This window comes from Triturus cristatus, chromosome 2_2 (assembly GCF_964204655.1).
Source record: "Triturus cristatus chromosome 2_2, aTriCri1.1, whole genome shotgun sequence".
Classification (NCBI taxonomy): domain Eukaryota; kingdom Metazoa; phylum Chordata; class Amphibia; order Caudata; family Salamandridae; genus Triturus; species Triturus cristatus.
This window is the reverse complement of record NC_140582.1, coordinates 422,231,882-422,252,442: the sequence shown is the minus strand read 5'-3', so window position 1 is coordinate 422,252,442 and position 20,561 is coordinate 422,231,882.

Below are 20,561 nucleotides of genomic sequence, written 5' to 3'. Positions count from 1 at the left end.
CAAATGGGGTACTGGTCTTATCAGGAACTGGTAGGAAATGTGTGGCTCCCAGCAGTTTACAGAAGTTTTCCCTACAGAAATTTGAGAAAAATGTGTGTCCCTATTCAAAGATTAAGGTTTGCAAGTAACTGTGGGTAAGAAGATGATGTGGAATCCACATGAGGGGAACCACTCTGGACTTCCCTCCGTGTCTAGTTTTCAGAACTGTCTGGCTCTGGTGGGCTTTCCCAGGTGGCATTTTGCATAATGCCTGCAACAGGAAACGTCCCGAAACTCAACATGGACATATCACATTTTTCTTGTGAAAACTGACCCTTTTTCGCAATGTGCCTAGCTGTGGATTTTGGACACTAGCTCAGCCGGCACCTGGGGAAACCTAGCAAACCTGTACATTTTTAAAACTAGGCACCTATGGGAATCCAGTATGGGGTGACTTGTGTGGCTCTCACCTGGATCTGTTACCCAGAATCCCTTGCAAAACTAGACAGACGGGGGATTCCAGGGAGGTATGACTTGCGTGGATCCCCCAATGTTTTCCTCCCCAGAATCCCCTGCATACCTACAATTTTCTCAAATTTGGTAGGAAAGTTGTGTCAGCCCGGTGATCCCACAACTTTCCCACATAGAAATTTGAGAAAAATGTTTTTCAGCTAAATTTTAGGTTTGCATGGTATTCTGGGTAGGAAAACATTGGGGGATCCACGCAAGCCATAGCTCTCTGGATTTCACAGAGTGTCTAGTTTCTAGAAATGTGTGGGCTTGATAGGTTTCTCTAGATGGCCGCCGAGGCCGGGGCCAAAAACCCAGGTCCCCCCATGCAAAACCAGGTTGTTTTGTGATTGGTAATTATGATGTTTCCACAATACGTTTTAGGCTCTTGCCTGTGGTGGGTACTTGGCTCACCCACACGAATGAGGTACCATTTATATCGGGAGACCTGGTGGAACGCTGGGTGGTAGGTAATTTTTGTCAGCCCAGTGATCCTACAACTTTTCTACACTGAAATATGAGAAAAATTAGATTTTTTTCTGTTAAATTTGAGGTTTGCAAGGGATTCTAGGTAGGAATAAAAACTAAATCACTTGGATAAACCAACAATTTTGTCAGGTATATCAAAAGGGTCAAAGGGAAAAATATTTATTGACCACTAGGTTTCTCATCCCCTTATTCTCTATGTCAAACAACAAAATACAAAAACCTAGGGTCAGGGCTACAAGCTCGTGACAAAGTTAATGACTACTTAGGGAAATGAAATATAGTAATTATGAAAATGAATCCCATCAGCTACCTAGATGGTAACCATCATCATTTGGGATTGGGTGTCCTTTGCTATAAACCCCATAGCAATCGGGGCAATAGCACCAATGGACAACTACAGTATAAGATATACTATCAACCAAAGCTTTGAATGATGTGGTTTAGTTAATGCTGATGGTGAAAAGCAGTGCAATGAGAAAGTGAAAAGCATTAAAATCATCTACTAGAACAATTCTTGTGCGTTATTGTTACTGTTCTAGTGACGAAAATAAAATAACAGTGCAGTGTCCATTGGTGCTATTGCCCCGATTGCTATGGGGTTTATAGCAAAGGACACCCAATCCCAAATGATGATGGTTACCATCTAGTTAGCTGATGGGATTCATTTTCATAATTACTATATTTCATTTGCCTAAGTAGTCATTAACTTTGTCACGAGCTTGTAGCCCTGACCCTAGGTTTTTGTATTTTGTTGTTTGATTCGAGGTAGGAACTCCCAGGGTGTCCCAGGGTGTCTAGTTTTAAAAAATGTGTGAGTTTGGTAGGTTTCCTAGATGGCCGCCAAGCCCGGGGCCAAATATCCAGGTGACCCCCCCTTGCAAAACCAGGTCATTTTATGATAGGTAATTTTGAAGTCTCCACAGTACGATTTGGGCCATTTACTGTTACGTCCACTATGCATACCCACACAAGTGACATACCATTTTTATCAGGAAACCTGGGGGAACGCTGGGTGGTAGGAAATATGTGGCAGCCGGTGATCCCACAATTTTCCCACACCTTCTAAGACTTCCCTGGGAGTATAGTTTTAAAAAATGTCTGAGTTTGGTAGGTTTCCTTAGATGGCCGCTGATCCCAGGACCAAAAAAACAATTGACCCCCTTGAAAAACCAGGTTGTTTCGTGATAGATAGGTGGTCAACTGTATTTTTGGTCCTAGGTTTGCAGACTTCTAGGGGAACCTAAAGACCCAGACATTTCTGAAAACTAAACACCTGTGGGAGTCCAGGGAGGTGTTGGCTTGCATTGATCCCCCAACATTTTCCTTCCAAGAATTGGCTGCAAATCTCAAATTTAGCTAAAAGTTCACATTTTCCTCCAATATCTGTGTGGGAGAGTTGTGTGATCACCGCACAGCATACATTTCCTATCACATAGCATTCCCCTCAGTCGCCCAATAAAAATGATACCTTACTTGTGTGGATGGGCCCCTAGTGCCTATGACATGGAAGGGCAAAAAGCATGTAGAGATTGATGGGGGCTCAAAGCGGGTCCAAAAGGGCAGTTTGTTTATAAGTTTTTAGGCTGATGCTACTTTGGGCACCCACACAAGTGAGGTATTTTTCTTGGGAGACCAAGGTGGACGGATCGCCGAACTCTGACCTAACCTCGTTGGAGGTTATCCTGGACACTAATGTTGACTGAGATTCGAGGGAGATCGGGAGTGCTGGTTCGGTGTTCTGAACACTCAGATAAGTGACTGTACAAGGAATTAATACAAATGCTTTGTTTTTTGCTTTTTCTATTTTGGGTAATGGATGAGGAATACATTATATACATATGCCGCAGTAGGAGGGGACTTGCCCCACAACAGTGGCTGGGACCCATCTGGGGAGCTGGAGGTTCTGGTCTCGCCAACCGTCAACTGTCCAGTCGCTTACACAGCACCTATCTCGTAGATCCTGTTTAGCACTTTCTCATGACACTTATAGTCTATGTAATTCAAATGTGGGTAATGCTACAGGGCATGTATATGTAATTTGAGAATTCAGTGAGGGGTGGTTTAGGGCAGAGGATGGGATTGTTCGCTTTCCACGATGGTGGGAAGGATAGTCCTGTTACACTGCTTCAGGGTAGTTTAAGGGATCCATGTATGGGTTGTAATTTTCTAAAGTGCGCTCAATTTAACACTGATATGCCGGGATGGGAATGGAAAAGTGATACCAATTGTGTGATATTGTGGCTCCCTCTCTAACGAAGCTTCTTACCTGGAATGTACGAGGGATGGCAATGCTGGAAAAGCATAGAAGAGTGCAAGCCTATCTAAGGAGGTATAAAATTGGTATAGCAGGCTTGTAGGAGACACACATTTGGGGTGATGCGTTACCATATAATCGCCACAGATGGAGGGACAATATATCCAAACGAGGCGACAGCAGTATTAGCGCAATTGAACAAAATCCCTATCTTCAATCTCAGCAGTGAAACCCTTGACCACAGCACTGAAAAACTACTCACCAAAGGGCTCTCTTTTGTGCCCGCTACAAAATGTTCTAAATTTGAACTTCGGAGGAACCTATTTGCCTTCTTCGGGATAGTGAGACTGAAAACATTTTTTTCAGAATAGGGACACTATGGAGGAATTCAATCTATCTGGAATGAAACCTCCGTCTTCTTTCATCCCAGAACTGGAACTTTTGGACCCAGAGTTTGAAATATTTGAGAAGGCAGTTCTATCCAATATAGACAAAATCACTAAATGTATTCCCAACCCTACTCCCAACCTCACTGAATCTGAGAATATGACCTTATGTCATCTTGGCAACAAACCACAAATGAAGATCAAACCCTGTGACAAGGGCGGCGGGATCGTGTTGCTCAATACGTCTACTTACAATAGCAAAATGAAAGCCATGCTATCGGTCCAAGAACATTACTGCAAAGTAAGAGGCGATCCTGAGACTAAATTGAAAAGCAAGATATTTGATACTTCTAAGAAAGCAGAAGAGGAAGGTATCATCTGCAAGAAAGAGTTGGACTTTCGCACGCCTTAGGTGACACGCATTCCTGTGTTTTATGTGTTTCCCAGAAACACATATGGATCCGCAAAATCCTCCCCTTCGACCGATTGTCTCCACAATCGGTGCAGCCACCGAACCCTTATCTAAAAATATAGATATTTTCCTCAATCCCATAGTGAGCACTCAGCCCTCTTACATTAGAGTTTCCAGTCATCATATCTCCGAAATTGAAAGGGTTCCCTTTAATAATAACAATGAGATACTGGTCACTATGGATATTGAGACCTTATACACTAACGTGCCTCAACAACAGGCACTTGAGGTGGAGCAAAATTACCTTTTCTCAGCTGGACTGGAACAGAACCGAGATTTTATCATTCAGTGCATGGACATTGTCCTGAATGAGAATTTCCTTGAATTTGACGGGGAAATTTACAAGCAAATCAAGAGAGTCAGCATGGGGGCCGCCTGTGCCCCCAGTATTGCCAACCTGTATTTGGGCAACTTTGAGAAGCAATTCATCCATAACAAGATCGCTCCCTTCTATGAAAATATACCAGCATGGCATCGATACATTGATGACATCTTCTTCGTGTGGCATGGCGAAGAAGATGATCGTGACCAATTTCTAGAATGGGTTAATTTACGTGAAGACAACCTCAAATTTACCCCTAACAAAAGCAGAGACAAGGTCGAATTTCTCGATATTTGGATTGATTTCGAGAATCAAACACCGTGTATGTGTCTCTATATACCAAACCTACGGCAAGGAATGCGCTACTCCACTACAGCAGCTACCATCCACGCTGTTAGAAAAATGGTATCCCCTTCAGCCAATTTCTACGGCTGCGTAGGAATTGTACCAACATTCCAGAGTTCATACAACAGGCAGAGACTCTTAAGAACAAATTGTTAGATTGCGGTTATCCTAAAAGACTGGTGCGCGACTCATTTAAGAGAGTCAAATATTACGACAGGGATAGCATGTTCACTCCCAAAAACAAAACCACCGAAGACAAACTGGTGTGCGTCACCCGCCATTCTAACCTCAATCAGAAAATCAAACAGGTTATATATTCGAAATGGTAGATGCTTAACATCAGAGAGGATAGTCCCAAGCTCCTTAGACCTGCTTTCGCCTTTAGACGCAAAAAAAACCTACAAAAAGTTTTGGTGAGGGCAAAACCTACTGTTGGAGACACTTTTCTGCAGAAATTCATCACTGGTTGTAACCCCATCAAGGGCAATCATAGATGTGGCACCTGCAATGCATGTGAGAATGCCATTGCGGCAGATCGTATCATGATTGGATGCAAGACTGTCAAACTTAAATACATGACCAATTGCAGGACTTCCAATGCCATATATTGTGGTCTCTGCCCATGTAACCTTTGCTACGTGGGCGAAACGGGAAGAGAAGTTAGAATACGCATTGGAGAACACAAGTCCAACATTCGTATCACCAAAACTCCTGCCCCTCTGGTTCAGCACTGGTTAGAAATGGAACATAATGAAAAGCAACTAAAATGGACCATTCTAGAAAAGATCATAGCCACCAGAGGTCATGACGACTACAAATTCCAAAAGAGGAGAGAGGTGTTTTTTGGATACTCTATCTTAATTCCGAACGGCAGGGACTTAATGAAATTACACCTTGGGATCAAGTTCTGTATATGTTCCTCCTGCCTACCTCCCACACCCCACCTCCTTCGGGCGTTATGGATATTCTATCTCAATTCCGAACGGCATGGAGTTAATGAAATTACACTTTGTGAACAAGTTCTGTTAATGTTCCTCCTGCTGACCTCCCACACCCCACCTCCTTCGGGACCACTGTTGTTTTGGTCCCCCTGAGCAACCATCCATTTCAACCTGGGCATTCCTCACTACTGTGGAACTGACCCCTTTCCTTTTGATCCTTACCTCCTTTTTCCCATGTGGGTATACTTCTTACCATCTTTACTTTGGTTATCGATAGAGGACCCTGCTGCTTGTTTTGGTCCCTGTTTACCTTAAGCCTGTCCTGGGGGTGTTGGTTTCCCCTTTTTTGCCAGCAAGTGACTCCTTTACTCCATTTAGACCTACAGGTAGGAGTGGATGTGTGATGCTGAACTTTCCTTGTTCGAGTAGCTTATCGTGTCTAGTAGAGGATTTCTTTTATTCATCTGGTGAACTGTTCCTGTCCTGGCTTCTATTTCCCTAGCATATTAGTCCGGCGTGTTTTGCGCCGTATTGCTTTATCATTTTTATTTTTTATAGACTTTTCTTGCAACGATCCACTCCTGTTCTGGCCGCCGGTATCAGTTTTAATGTTGTGGGATTACGCTCTAGCTTACTACTTTTGGATGAGTCACCTGACCTGTATCGATTTACTCTTTTCATGGCCGCCGGCCTCAACTGTATGTTATTTATTTTAATTTATTTATAAAGTTTTATATAGCATGAACAAGATCCCGAAGGATATCAGAGCGCTTTACAAAGGAAGGAAGGAAGGACATAAATCCAATTTCGACAACAAGTAAGAATACACAACAGGAATAATCGCATAAATCCCAGACAAAGAATCGCATAATTCCCAGACAAATGAATCAAGGAGAGTAGTACAATAAACGGGTATGTAGCAGGCTACGAAAGGGGCTACACAATGCAGAAAAAAGAGCATTGATCCAATATCAACATCAAGTAGGAATACACAACAGGAATACTCGCATGTTTCCCAGACAAGTGAATCAAGGAGAGTAATACAATAAACAGGAATATAACGGGCTACGAAGGGGGACATACAATGCGGTAAAGAAGAGCAACATCACATGAAGGTACAATGGTTGTAGGAACAATGATTTCGAGCAAGTGATCCTAGCCCAAGTTAAAGTAAAATTTGTTCATTAGGAATCTTTTGGCTTCCAGTTTGAAAGCAGTCCTTGAAGAGATTCTGCGTACTTCCGGTGGAAGGGAGTTCCATATCCTTGGGGCAGCGCCGGAGAAGGCTCGTAGACCGGTTCTCTTTTTGCTAAGGATGGGTGGTTTCAGGAGGTGAGTGATAGCGCTTCTTGAGGCTCTCCCACCACAGGATAATTCAAGCTTTTGCGCTAGGTACCTGGAAGTTTTGAAATGCAGGGCTTTGTGTGCCAGAACGGCAATCTTTAACTGAATTCAGGCTTTGTAGGGCAACCATTTAGGAGATCTTAGGATTGGGGATATGTGCTTTTTTCATTTGGTACCTGTGACCAGTCTGGCTACAGCGTTCAGTGATGCCCTTAGGGGAGCCAGGGTGTATTTGGGAAGGCCAAAGAGCGTAGCCTCGGCAGGACCAGTGCTTGTACCACCTGCTCATAGTCCTTTAGTGGAAGGAATGGCTTGATGTTTCTGAGTATCCTCATCAAGGGATTAGCTCCCTTACACACATTGCTGATATGACTTTTCATATTCAGGTGTTTGTCCAGGGTGATTTCGAGAGATTTGGCTGAGTCTATGATGAGAAGGGTGCAATTGAAGGCAGTGAGGTGATTCAGCCGAAGGTCTAGCATGGGGATGTGGTTCGGGGGGGATATGAAAAGGAATACAGTTTTGGAGGTGTTGAGCAGTAGATGGTTCTCCGTTAACCAATTTTGCACAGTATTTATGGTAGTGTTGAGTGAGATGATGTTGTTTTGGGATGAGATTTTCAAATAAAATTGTGTGTCATCCACATGCATATGGAAGAGAATGTTTGTGGAATTTAGAGAATTAGCTAGTGGGTCCAAGAAAAGGTTGAAGAGGATAGGAGATAGGGCGGACCTTTGGGGGACACCCATGAGTATTGGAGAGGGCTGGGAGAGGGAGTGGTTTGCCTTGATTCTTTGTGATCTGTGGTGAAGGAAGGACGAGAACCATTGTAACACCCAACCCGAGAAACCCATCATGTTCTTCAGAATGGATAGAAGGAAGGTCAAGGAGGATTAGGAGGCAGGAATCATTTTAGTCAAGCATTTTTAAGATGTCATCCATAACGTGCGTGAGAGCCGATTTGGTACTGTGCCCCTTCCGAAAGTCGAATTGATGCTGGCCTAGAAGTTGGAAATTCTCTATGTGAGCACTGAGGTGGGGGTCAAGGGGTGGTGCAGACACGGGGGTTGGCAGGAGCACCTTCTTAGTAGCGAGTTCAAAGGTAATGAGACTTGATTTATCGGTGAAGAAAGCAGCAAGATCATCGCAAGAAGGTGGGCTGCCTCCCGAGTCAGAGTTGTTAGGACCTACCACTGATTGCTGTTTGACCAACTCGAAAAGTTTCTTGGGGCGGTTTGCAGCTTGATCAAGTTGGTGTCTGAGGTAGTCTGCCTTAGCGCTCTTAATTTGATTGCTGTAAAAGCTTCTAACATCTCTAAGGAGTTTTAATTGTTCCAAGGAGGGACTGGATCTCCAGGAACGTTCAGCTGCCCTAAGGTTGCGGCACTCTGTGTTTAAATTGTCGTTGTACCATGGTTTGGATATTTTTGTGGAGGCATTTTTTTGTTTGAGCGGTGTGATGTCGTCCATGATGTTGGAGATGGTCGAGTTGTAGGAGTCAGTGAGTAACTGAACATTGAGCAAGTCTGCTTGGGAGTAGAGGGCAGATTTACAGTGGGCTGCAAGATCAATTGAGTTTATTGATCTAAGGTCCCTTTTCCAGCTCTTTGATATTGTTGGTTGAGCCTTCTTCAATGACACCTCTCTGCTTATATAAAACAGGAGGCAGTGGTGATCGGACCAATCGCAAGGGGTAATGGTATCCAATGTGATGTCTGCCCTATCGAGATAATGAGGTCTAGAGTTTCTCCTTTATTGTGAGTTGGTGGGTCACAGTGCTGAATCAGTTCTTGATCATTCAAAAAGGCTTTAAGGCAAGTTACCGCTTGGTCTTTGGGGTTAGACCAGTGAAGGTTGAAATCACCAAGGAAGATTTGGGATGCAGCTGAGTCATCATCATCAAATCTTTATTCGATTCAAAGAATCATCAAAGCTTATAAAACAACTTTTCATACATGTTATAATTTACATTCCTCTAAATATAAACATAAAAACTTATTATATTTATAAGAGTCTAAGTAGCAAGGTTATGTACTGTTAAGATTTATCCTTTTGGTCTTGACCCCTATTACGCATGATTTGATTAAAATGTATTCACGATACAATCCAAAGATAACAGTTCAATTAGCACAAGCAGACTGCTACTAAAATTTACAGATGATTCCAGCTAAAACCATTTAAAAAATTGAACATTTAAAATGCATACAAAATTTTGAAATCCATTTTTTTGAAATGTTTACAATTTAATCCCATTCCTATATCTTATATGGCTAACAGCTAACAGCTAACAAATATTTACTAATGCCAAATACAATAAGTTGGGCACTGTCAGTTTTTAAAATTCTTAGGGACTCTAGGTAGCTCCTGATATTCAAAATTCTGCACAGGGGCTTGATCCACTTTTGTCTGGGTCTAGCATATGAAACGCAAAAGAATAAAACATGCGCACCTGATGTTCACAGTGAGCATTTTGGATTGTTAGCTGTCAATTGAACTTTTGCCCATTTAGCTGTAAAAGCATTAACATGTAGTGTCTCATACCTGAATTTTATATCGAGGGACTTTGCCAATTGTGGTTCAATTTCATCTAAAAAGGGCTCAAAGCTCGGAGTCAGTTTAACAGACAAACATTAAGTAGTCAGTCTCCCCAACTCAGGATTTAAAGTGACTTTGTGTGTTATAAATTCCCAATATATAGATTAGATCTCTCTCTTTGAATCAGGGGTCAACAAACTCGGGGTTGCCCAGAATCGGCTCAAACCTAAATCGAAGAGCCATTTGCAAATATGTCCAAACCAAGGAAGAGTGACAAATGTATCCAAATGCAGTAACTCCCTCAGGGTCTGCCTGTAAATCTCTAATTCCTCTGTAGTCCAAATTATAATCCAATAGCCTCAATACAGCAAGAAATCCTATTCTTTTTATCCCAATGTCATATGTAAGAGGGATCATCGGGGTGTTTTTGGGCATACGTGTAAGCATTCTCATGATCTTATTTTCCTCATTAATGAGAGGTTGAACATTTCCACCCCCATAGCTCAGATCCATAGAGTGAGGCTGATTGAGTTCTGACTTTGTAAACTTCTAGTGCAGGAGTAATTGCCTTTGATGAGATAGAGTGCTGTTTCTGCAGTACATATAATAGGAACAGGGTTGGCACCAGGACACAGTGCTGGCGCACCCCTCTCCTAATCGGAATTTCTTCCGACAGCTCACCTCCGGGACCCCAGCGAACCTTTGCAAAATTCCCATCGTAAAGTCTTATGATCTGATCTAATATCTTTTTTACGGACTCCCTGGCTCTGTAATAATTTCCATAAGAGGTCTCTGGGAATAGAATCAAAAGCTGCCTTCAAATCTATGAAGGCAACATATAGGTGACCATGTTTTATCTTTGTGTACTTCCAAGCTATACTAAAGAGTCTAAATACTTGGGGCCCAATTCACAGAACTAACTTAAGACAAAATCCTAAACTTACTACCATTTTGGTATTCACAGAAGGCACTTACTCATTTTGGTATTCACAGAAGGCACTTACTCATTTCGGTATTCACAGAAGTTAGGAGTCCTAACTTTAGGACTCCTAAATGCCTTCTGTGAATACCAGAAGTCTTAAAGTTAGGATTTTTCTCAGTTTAGGAGTAGTAAAGTTAGGACTCCTAACTTTACTACTCCTAAACTGAGAAAAATCCTAACTTTAAGACTTTCGGTATTCACAGAAGACGTTTAGGATTCCTAAAGTTAGGACTCCTAACTTCTGTGAATACCGAAATGAGTAAGTGCCTTCTGTGAATACCAAAATGAGTAAGTGCCTTCTGTGAAAACCAAAATGGTAGTAAGTTTAGGATTTTGTCTTAAGTTAGTTCTGTGAATCGGGCCCTCAGTCAATTGTGCTTATTCGCTTTCTAAACCCAGCCTGACAGGGTGAGGGGATGTCTTTCTCTTCCATCCAAGCAGTTAGCATGGCCAGAATTTGTTTGTCATACACCTTTTGGGTAATATCAATCATGCTGATAGGCCTATAATTCGATGGATCATCCCTACTACCCTTTTTTGTGGATAGGGACGATCTCAGCCCCCTTCCATGTATCTGGGATAGGCTCTCCCCTTGCTGTTGCGTTGCACAATTGGTTCATATAAGGAACCCAAACTTCTGGGGCATATTTCAAAAGGTCCCCGGGAATTTTATCGCGGCGAGGCACCTTTGATGGCTTCATGCTATCTATTGCTTGTGCAGTGTCCTCTAGACTAAATTGAAGGTGTGTAGTATGTGCTTCGGGCAAAGATACCTCAGTAGATGTGCATGAGTCTGGGGCAGGTACATCTGGTGCAGCATAAAGTGTGGAGAAATGTTTGCACCATGTGCCCGGGTCCAAAACGTGGTCAGTGGTCACCTTACTCGTTTTGTTCCCATGTGCTAATAATTTCCAGAATTTAGATTGATCTTTGGTTTTTGTGGCTACGATAAGGTCACTCCAACTAGCCACCTCCCAATCCCTCAGGGCCTTAATACATATCTTTTTATAATTTGATCTTTCGATTCTGATCTGTTTTACATCTTTAGATTTTAAAGCTCCCAAGAGTCTCCGTTTAACATTGAAGCCTTCCTTGTTGAACCATGGGTTCAAGGGTTCTGGCCGCGATCTTGGTTTATTGATATTCCTCTGCATTTTAGTTAGCTGTATTTTTATGGTCTCAGATATTTTTGGGTGGATCTGGGTGAACAATATAGCCCCCGGACATGGCTCTACGTAGCCCGTTAGAAGTTCGCAAAAATTGTTATATATATTAGTAAGGGGCTCGACCTGATCTAATATTGTTGGCCATTGGACAGCTCTCCGATTGTTATTAACGAATGGGAGCCGAGTCTCTTCTCTTAGGTTTATTGGATTCAATGGATGTTTAGCAAACCAACTCACTGTTAGATCTAGATCACTCTCCCATCTTTTATCAACCCTAAAGTCTTGGATTTTATTCCATTGTGCAAGGCTTGACATCACATAATCAATACGGGAAGTGGCATTTCCTCTAGTAAAGGTATTCGAACACCCACTGTCTGAAGGGAACCGCCCATTACATGCCCTTAACCCTCTTTCAATGGTAAAATGCAATATTTGGGTTGCACACCACCTTTTTATCTGATGCAAGTAGAGGAATTCCCATGGCCAGATCTTCCTCATGGAAGATTGTGCCCATACCGGACGTTGGTTCATAGCAACAATTAAAATAGCCACCCACCACGACTGCTCCGTGTGACTCAATGCTATCAACGATTTCCTCGAGGTGGCGAATACCCAATGCTTCCTTTGAACACCCCCTTGGTCTTAAATATATATTGAAGAGGTGAGTAAGTGGTCCATTCTCAGATTTAAGCTTTAGCCCTAGTATATCTTTGCAACCAGAGTTCACTATCTCTATAGTGATGTTTAAGGTAATTTTCACCCAGATAATTAGCCCACCCGAGGCTCTTCCTCACTTCAATGGAATAGCTCCTATATGAAAAGTTCTATAACCTAGTTTGTACAAGGGCTCGACCGCCCATGTCTCCTGGAAGAGGCACAGGTTGAAGTTATTTACATAGTCCTGCCAGTCAGGGTCAGAATGTTTTTGATGTAGCCCAGCAATATTCCAGGACATCATCTTTAAAGTTTTTATGGTAATGTCAAAGGGAGGCCTATCGGGAGATCTGCATAGGGAGCAATATCCATTATTGACAATGTCCGTGTGAGTTGTTAGTTGTTAGACTGCCATTAGTTGCTCGATGAAGGGGAGATTGTCTCCCGGGGGGTGATAAAAAATGTAAAGTTTGCAGACCGGCAGGTTATTACTTGAGATGCTGAGACAAATCTATTCACAGGAGGAGGGCGAAGAGGACTCTACGTGAGAAATCGAGAGTGTGTTCCTATGAATACACGCTAGGCCACCCTCCAGCTTCCGAGCTCTGTCTAGCCTAATTATGCCATGAGTAGGAGGTACTAGTAGGTCTAGGATAGGAGTGGAGGCGGGATTTAGCCAAGTTTCAGTGAGGATGATAATGTCTAAATCATTGTGTTGGATGAGGTTGAAGATGTCGGAGGCGTGTTTATCGGCTGACCTGCAATTGATAGTACACATTTAAGTTGTGGTGGATTAATGTGGGAAGGAGACTGGATGACGTTCACTCTCTTGAAGTTTTCTTTATTGATGGCTCTAGGATTGTGAGGAGGTTCTCTGTACGGGTTGGAATGGATGGTTTGTATTTTGCTCGGCGGGATCATGTTGGAGTTGGACCTAGTTGAGTAAGAGTTGTGAAGGTCATTGAGATCATGGGTGCCAGGTAGGTCTCAAATCTTCTGGGGCAGGAGGGCGCATTAGCTAAGGGAATGGTTTGCGAAACAGGGGGCTAAAAACTGGCCCATGCGTTCACTCACACTAGGGAAGGCTTTGGGCAGGTTTGCAGAGGTGAGGAAGGAGCTGATCGTGGGGAAAAGATCGTTTGAGAGGGCTTTCAGGTCATGTAGTTCAGTAGTGAGGAGGTGCAGCTGGAGAGATAGATCGTCCAGGTGCGTAACTAAGTCTGAAAGGGGTAAAGGGTGTGTTGGGAAAGCGAGCGGAGAAAGGGGGCCTCGGTGTAAGCCCTTGGGGTCCAAAGTGATGGAGAGTGACTCCTGGGGAGGGAGTTGATCAATTGGGACTAGCAGAGTTCCTTGACCTTTAGATATCAAGGTTGGAGCATTAGCGAGGGCAATATGACCATTGAGCTGAGGGTCGGATACACTCCAGACAGGAAAGAGTGGGTTTGACCGATCATGGTCGATGGAGGGCAATTGCCCACTCACCAACAAAGTAAGAGGTGGGGGGAGAGGGAAGAGGGATCAGTCGTTGAAGGCAATGATAGTAGGTCACATGGGGATCTCTCCAAGCGAGGAAGGGATATAATCGGATTGGCTGGCTAAGTGACGGGTGAACCTGGAATGTCTCTCACATTCTGAGTTGGGAGTCTAGAGGGTTGGGGCACGTCAACAGGGGACAATGACGCTCTGTGATCATCTGAAGATTTAGATAGAGTGAGGGCCTACCCTGAGTGGTGGGGGAGGACTAGTGGTGATCTGAGTGATGGGTGGGTGAGAGTGGGTGTCATTGGGTTTTGCCGAAACCGCACTTTTGAATAAAGGGAAGATAATGACTATCTTAATTAGATTGACAGTGGAGGCTTGAATTAGGATGATCCCATTGTTGTAGAGGGTGATGATGGCATTGACGTTGAGCATGGACGAGGGCACTGTAGTAAGTTTGAGAACATGAGGTGTTTTTTCTGGTACCTGATATTCGGAGCATCGAGTAGAGGACTTTTCGCCAGCATGCTCTTTTCCTGGTGTAGAAAATAAGGGCATTAACTCTGCTGCCTTTGTTTGTGCAAAAGTATACGTCCAAGATTAAGGTTTTGGGCCTATCCCTAAGTATGTGATGCTTGTGTTTTTTGGCGGCGTTTTTCGATAGGTTGAGTGGGTAGTTCATGATGAATGTGTTGGATCCTGAGGGATCGGGACTTAACTCCATTTTGAGAGTGTGTCAGTTGTCCGATGGTGATGACATATCTGCAGGACATGGATGGTGTTAGGAGGAGAGATCATTACCAGGGTGTGTGGGATAATGACAAGGAGCCCACTCCAAGATGGCCACCAAAAACAGAGGGTGGAACCACCCCTTTTCTCTTTCAATGCCCAGTCCAGGTGTGTGGGATAATGTCAGCATGCCCACTCCAAGATGGCCACCAAAAGCAGAAGGTTAGGGCCAGCCCTTTTCTCTTTCTATGCCCAGCCGAGCAAAGGGCCAGGGAGGGGGGGGCATCCCACTACAAACTCCAGTGACCAGAGGAGAAAATGGATGCTGAGATCAACAATAATGATAGACAGAAACAAAATGGGCGTCCCTCTATGTTAAACAAAGAACACACTAGAATGGAGGGGGGAGAGGATCAGGTCCCTCTTCGACCTCCCGCTCAGACTTTAATCACAAAAAGAAGAGGGAAAAGAATATAGTGATAATAGGTGTCAAAAAGTGAGTGCAGGGGAAATACACCTTGCTTCAAAAACTGCCCTCACACACACCAAGCTGTTTCATGCTTCATCATAGGGCTGCTAACACACCTCCGTGTTTACCCATCACTGGAGGTGGAGCAATAACGAGGGAAAGACAATACAACATACAGTGTGAAATCAAGGGTGAGAAATGGTGCAGAAAAAGTGATAATAAAAGCTGGTCTCAGGGAATCCTTATAGCATTTTTAATATTAGGTCCCTTGTCCAGGGTTAAAAATTATAGAAAGATTAGTGGATGCTAGGTAGGGGAGCTTATAATGAGACTCCACCTGCTCCACTCTGCATGGGTGTCGACATGTTTCAGCTGGCAATTGACAATGCCCCGGCTTTCCTCAGGACTCTCACCTCTGTGACCCTGGGTGCTCCCCCTCCCTTTCTATGAATTCAGAAGTAAAAAAAGGGGGATGTCACCTTTCAAAGAGCCCTTCGCCTGTGAAGGGGAACCAAGTTTATTTTAATCTAAAACTCGAAATGGCGGGGGAGGTGAACAGCTTCCTATTAGCACTCTTGCTTGCGAGGTAAGCCGTTACCGACCATTATCGTCTCTCCGGAACGCAGCGTAGAACCATCTATGTTAACAAACAAATCCAGGGGTACCATGCGATGTACCTCCAGAAACTCCCAATCCCTGCACTCGCCTCCTTAAACCTGGCGGACAGCATCGCAGCAGTAGGGAGAACACCATCTCGTCAGTAGGGAGAAAAACGGCACTCAGGAGGTTTCAGTCTGTCTGTGCTCATTTCACCCACTGGGTGTGGCGGCCATGATGAGGTCAGGCATCTGCCCAACATCAATAAAAAACCAAAAACAAACAAACAAAATGGATTCTATCAGGATTTGTTGTGTCTGTGATCGTTTCAAACACTGGCTGCGGCGGCCATGTTGAGGTCAGGCATGCCGATGTATAGGAGACCCTCCTCTGTTGCTCCCAAATGCCTCCAACAACTCAAATGAGCCGCTCAGTATTTCTTCTTGTGCCCCTTTCATGTCCCTGTAACCACTACCAACCCCGCTGGTACCTGCTCTAATTAGTCTTGTTCGTGGACCGAACAGCCACCAGGAAGGAATGAGGCATCTGCGCCACGAGCGTCCCGCCGATTCTCAGCACACCGGTGGAATTCTCAGCACACCGGTGGACTCAACCTTCACGATTCAAGCAATGATGTGGCAGGACGCTCGGCAATCCCCCAGGCCGCAGTTCAAACATGTTCACACTGGGTCGGCGAGTGCCCGATCAATGCCGGTGACCCCTCCCAAGTTGCGGGTTTACTCTTTAGCTTGATACTTTGGGTGAGTCACCTGACCTGGGCATGTACGTAAAGTCCAGATTTCGGACCTCCACCACGTGACCTCTTCTTCCCGTCATTCCTGCAGAATGCATCTTTACATCCTTCCTTAATTCCGCGCTATCTGACGACCTCCTCCTCGGATCCAGATATCCGGTCCAACCCGAGGAGAGGGAAGAGGGGTTGTCGCCCCAGACCTGTTCTGGTGGACGCGGAACCGCATCATCCAAGGTAAGCTTTCCACCTCCCAGGGGGCGCTCATTTCGAACTCTGTGGCTTGACCTAGGTATAGCCCTTTGCCTGCTCCCATTGGAGTACCGCTCTTATTTCCTTATATTCTAGTCTGTTTTACCCTTATGGACACCTTCTGGGCTCCCATAAACTCTTTTTTATCTGACCATTCTGGATTTCTTTAGCCAAAGGTTAGTGATCATTGGAGACACCCCATTTATTGTTTCCCTTTGTCCTTCAAGGCCCTGATTGCCGTATCAAACTTCAAATGTTGCCCTCTCTGACATTGGGCCCCTTTGGACCTTTATACCTTGGACCTCACTGATGAACCATTTGATTCTGCTGTCGGATTATCTAACTCTAGCCACTCGAGGTAGCTATTCTTAGCTTTTTTGTCGACCTATTGTTATGTTTTAGGCACCTAGTTTTTTCCAAATTATATTTGATCAAGGGACCTATTTATTTACTGTTGGTCTTTCCTAAGTTCTGCTTCACCCCAGCTTTGACCGCCTCCTAATCTGCGCTCTACCTCCAGTTCTTTCACAGACGGATGGTCCAGTCCTATGTACTGCGCCCTGTAAGTGTGTTGCTGCCAGTGAATTTTTCTCATTAGCACACTATTTCCCTCTTACCTCCTTGACTTTTCCAGCAAATTATGTTTTTGAATTCTTGTCGATCCTTCCAGCACTATTCTTTGACACATGGATTTTAACTAATCTTATCTGGCTCTTCTCTTGCCCAAACATTTTTTCTTGGGTTTTCTCATTGTGCATTTGCAGGTGATGGTGTTACTTATTACTGCTTCTGCCACTCGTGAATCTTTTTTCCTCGGTACTCACATATTTATACTTTGGTACTGGATCCATCTATTCATTATTATTTATGCTTATTTGTTCTTTTGGCTGCCCATTTAGGGAGCAAAATGTGTCAAAGCATATGTTTCTTTTTCATTCTATAGAATGAAGCCGTGGACCCTCTCTGATATGTGATATATACATATTCTGACCTCGTTCCCCGAACTGCATGGCCTATTGTTTGGATTGCTTTTTTATTTGGGCCCTGAAGAAGGTGATGGCTAGCCCTAGCCCACACCAAAACGCACGTCGGCACTACACTGGACAGAAACCATACGGTGGTACAAATACAAGAACAGCCAAATACACATTATACAAAGTGCATGTCACTCTAAGTATCATCCATTGCCATTTAATGCATTGCTAAATACCACTGTTTGCAAGCTGTTCTTGAGCTCATGGTGATACCAGAGATGTTTTTGGGCTCAATGTAAGATATCAATCATAAACATACCACTGTATGTTTGTGTTGTTATAGGCAATTCTTTTTATTGTACGGATGCGCTGGTAAGATTGCAGTATGCATGATATTGGGATATGAGTGATTGCACATATGGTAGGATGTCATTGGTTTGATTTTCTGTCTTTGCTGTGAATTTCTGTGTCGGGGGAATTTTATATACATTTGTTCCTGATGAGACTTTAAGAATACTATAAATGACTTCTTTGACATTATTTGTATTGTTTGTAAACCTGTATATACATATTTGAAACTAGTATATTAAAAATCATTTATGTTTGTTGATATTCTTATATGTTGAATAAATGGAATATATATTTTTCTCTATCATTTTCTTCAGTTTAACATTTAATATTCGCTATCCCTTTTTGACTCATCTCTGACTCTGCTCTCTGGGTCCAGATCTTTTCATCAGTCCACCAGAGACGCTTGGCACTCTCATTTATCCCTAGGCAGGTGATTCTCTTTCCCCTCCTTGGAAGGCTCTTTTTTTCAGTGGGGACTGCTGTATGCCACTTCATACTCGGGATTTCCAAGGGGGTGCTAATTTGGGTGGCCCGGGGACTCCCTTCCAACATATGTATCACATGCTTGACCTGGATGGGCGCTACGTGATCCTACACGATAGGATTGACAGAGATGAGATATGGCTCATACATGTATATGCCCCCAATTCGGACATACATAATTTTCTTATGACGTAATGGCTGCAGCGACACCCTACCTGGGTGGGGACAAAATCCTCTTTGGGGAGGTAAATTGTGTAATGGACAGGATGCTGGACAGTAAGCTTCCTAGGATGGGTACCAAACCGGGCATGACTGGGGCCTTAGAGGACGTTATGAGGGAGATGGTGTTGGTAGATGCTTGGAGGGTCAGACACCCAGACAGTAGGATGTTTTCCTGTTACACCCCTGCGATTAATACATTCAGTAGGTTGGACAAATTCTTGTCGCCGCTTTTGATGTCTAGGATTACGGAGATAATGTATCTAAGGAGATATATCTTGGATCACTTCCCTTTGCTCTTAAATTTAAGTACTGGTAGGCCCAGGGTGGCAATTCCCACGTGGCGGCTGTCAACAGAGGCACTCACTGACCCACCCTTCGCCGGGAAGCTGGAAGAAGAGATCTCTCACTATTTTGCAACAAATTGGGGTTTGGCATCCTCAAGGAGTATGGAATGGGAGGCAATAAAGGTAGTTGTCCAGGGGTTTCGCATCAGTACCACTTACGGGGTCCGGCAGCAACTGGAGAGAGACATCAAAGTTTTGGAAAAAACCTAGCCGAGTTGGAGGTGCAGTTACACGTGGACCCTGTTCGCTTGACTGAGTGGCTGGAGACACGGGAGGAGCTGTTGACGGCGCTATGTAGGCTTGAAAAATTCCATTATACTGCATATTGACAGCGGCTACACGCGGAGGGTGATCGTGCCGGGGCACTACTTGCTAGATTGAACAGTAATTAGAAACCGGTGGCCCCCATCGTCCAAATGAGGTCCACTGATGGAAGCTTGGTGTACAGTCAGGAAAAAATCTTGAACAACCTAGCTGATCATTTGTCCGGGGTATACGTGGGGCGCCCTATGCCCTCTCTGGAAGGAGTGGGGGAATTCCTCAATACCCTGAATCTACCTTGGTTAGACAGAGAGGTTAGCCAATTATTGGACGACCCAATTTCGAAAGAGGACATATTAGAGGGTATAAACCCCTTGAAGTCAATAAAAAGCCTGCGAAGTGATGGCCTGCTGGCCGACTTTTGCAAGAAATGTGTGCCCCTGATTGCAGATCTCCTTCTGGAGGTATATCATGAGGTGTTTCAAAACCGTACCCTCCCGTCCTCCATGAATAAAGCACTGGTAGTCATGATTCCCAAGGCAGAAAGGGATACTCAGCTGCCGGGGTCATACAGGCCTATTTCGTTGTTTAATATTGACATAAAAGCCTTCAGCCGGATCATGGCGGCTCTACTGCAGCCACATATGCAATATTTAATACATACTTATCATGCGGGATTCATCCCCAAACGCAGCACAGCCCATAACTTAAGGCAGCTGGCTCACATGTGGCATTCACCCCCTTACCACAGGAAGAATGCGTCCTGGCACTATTAGATATCGAACAAGTGTTTGTCTCGGTTGGATGGATGTACTTTTGTGAGGTCCTACGTGCATTGGGTGTGGGGCCACAATTCCTGAAGTGGGTGCAGTTATTATACTTGTGCCCTCGTGCTACGATCAGAGTCGGGAGGATAGTGTCACAAGCTTTTCAATTTCAATGCAGCACTAGACAATGTGCCCCCTGTTGCCACTTCTTTTTGCCATGGCAATGGAACCCCTAGCAGTAAGCCTGTGAAAGGAGGTGGTGGCCTTTGGATCATGGTGTGGGAGACTACTCTTGCAGTGTCCATGTATGCGGACGACACATTGGTGTACCTCCGAAACCCGGCTGTGGCGATACCGATGTTCTCGTAAGGTTTGGACATGTGTCAGGACTATGGATTAACTCAGAAAAGTCGAAATTAATTCCACTGGGTAGACTGGCTTCACTTCCGGACGAGGGATTGTCGGAGGTGGGACTCCCATGGACACGATCCGTGTCAAGATAT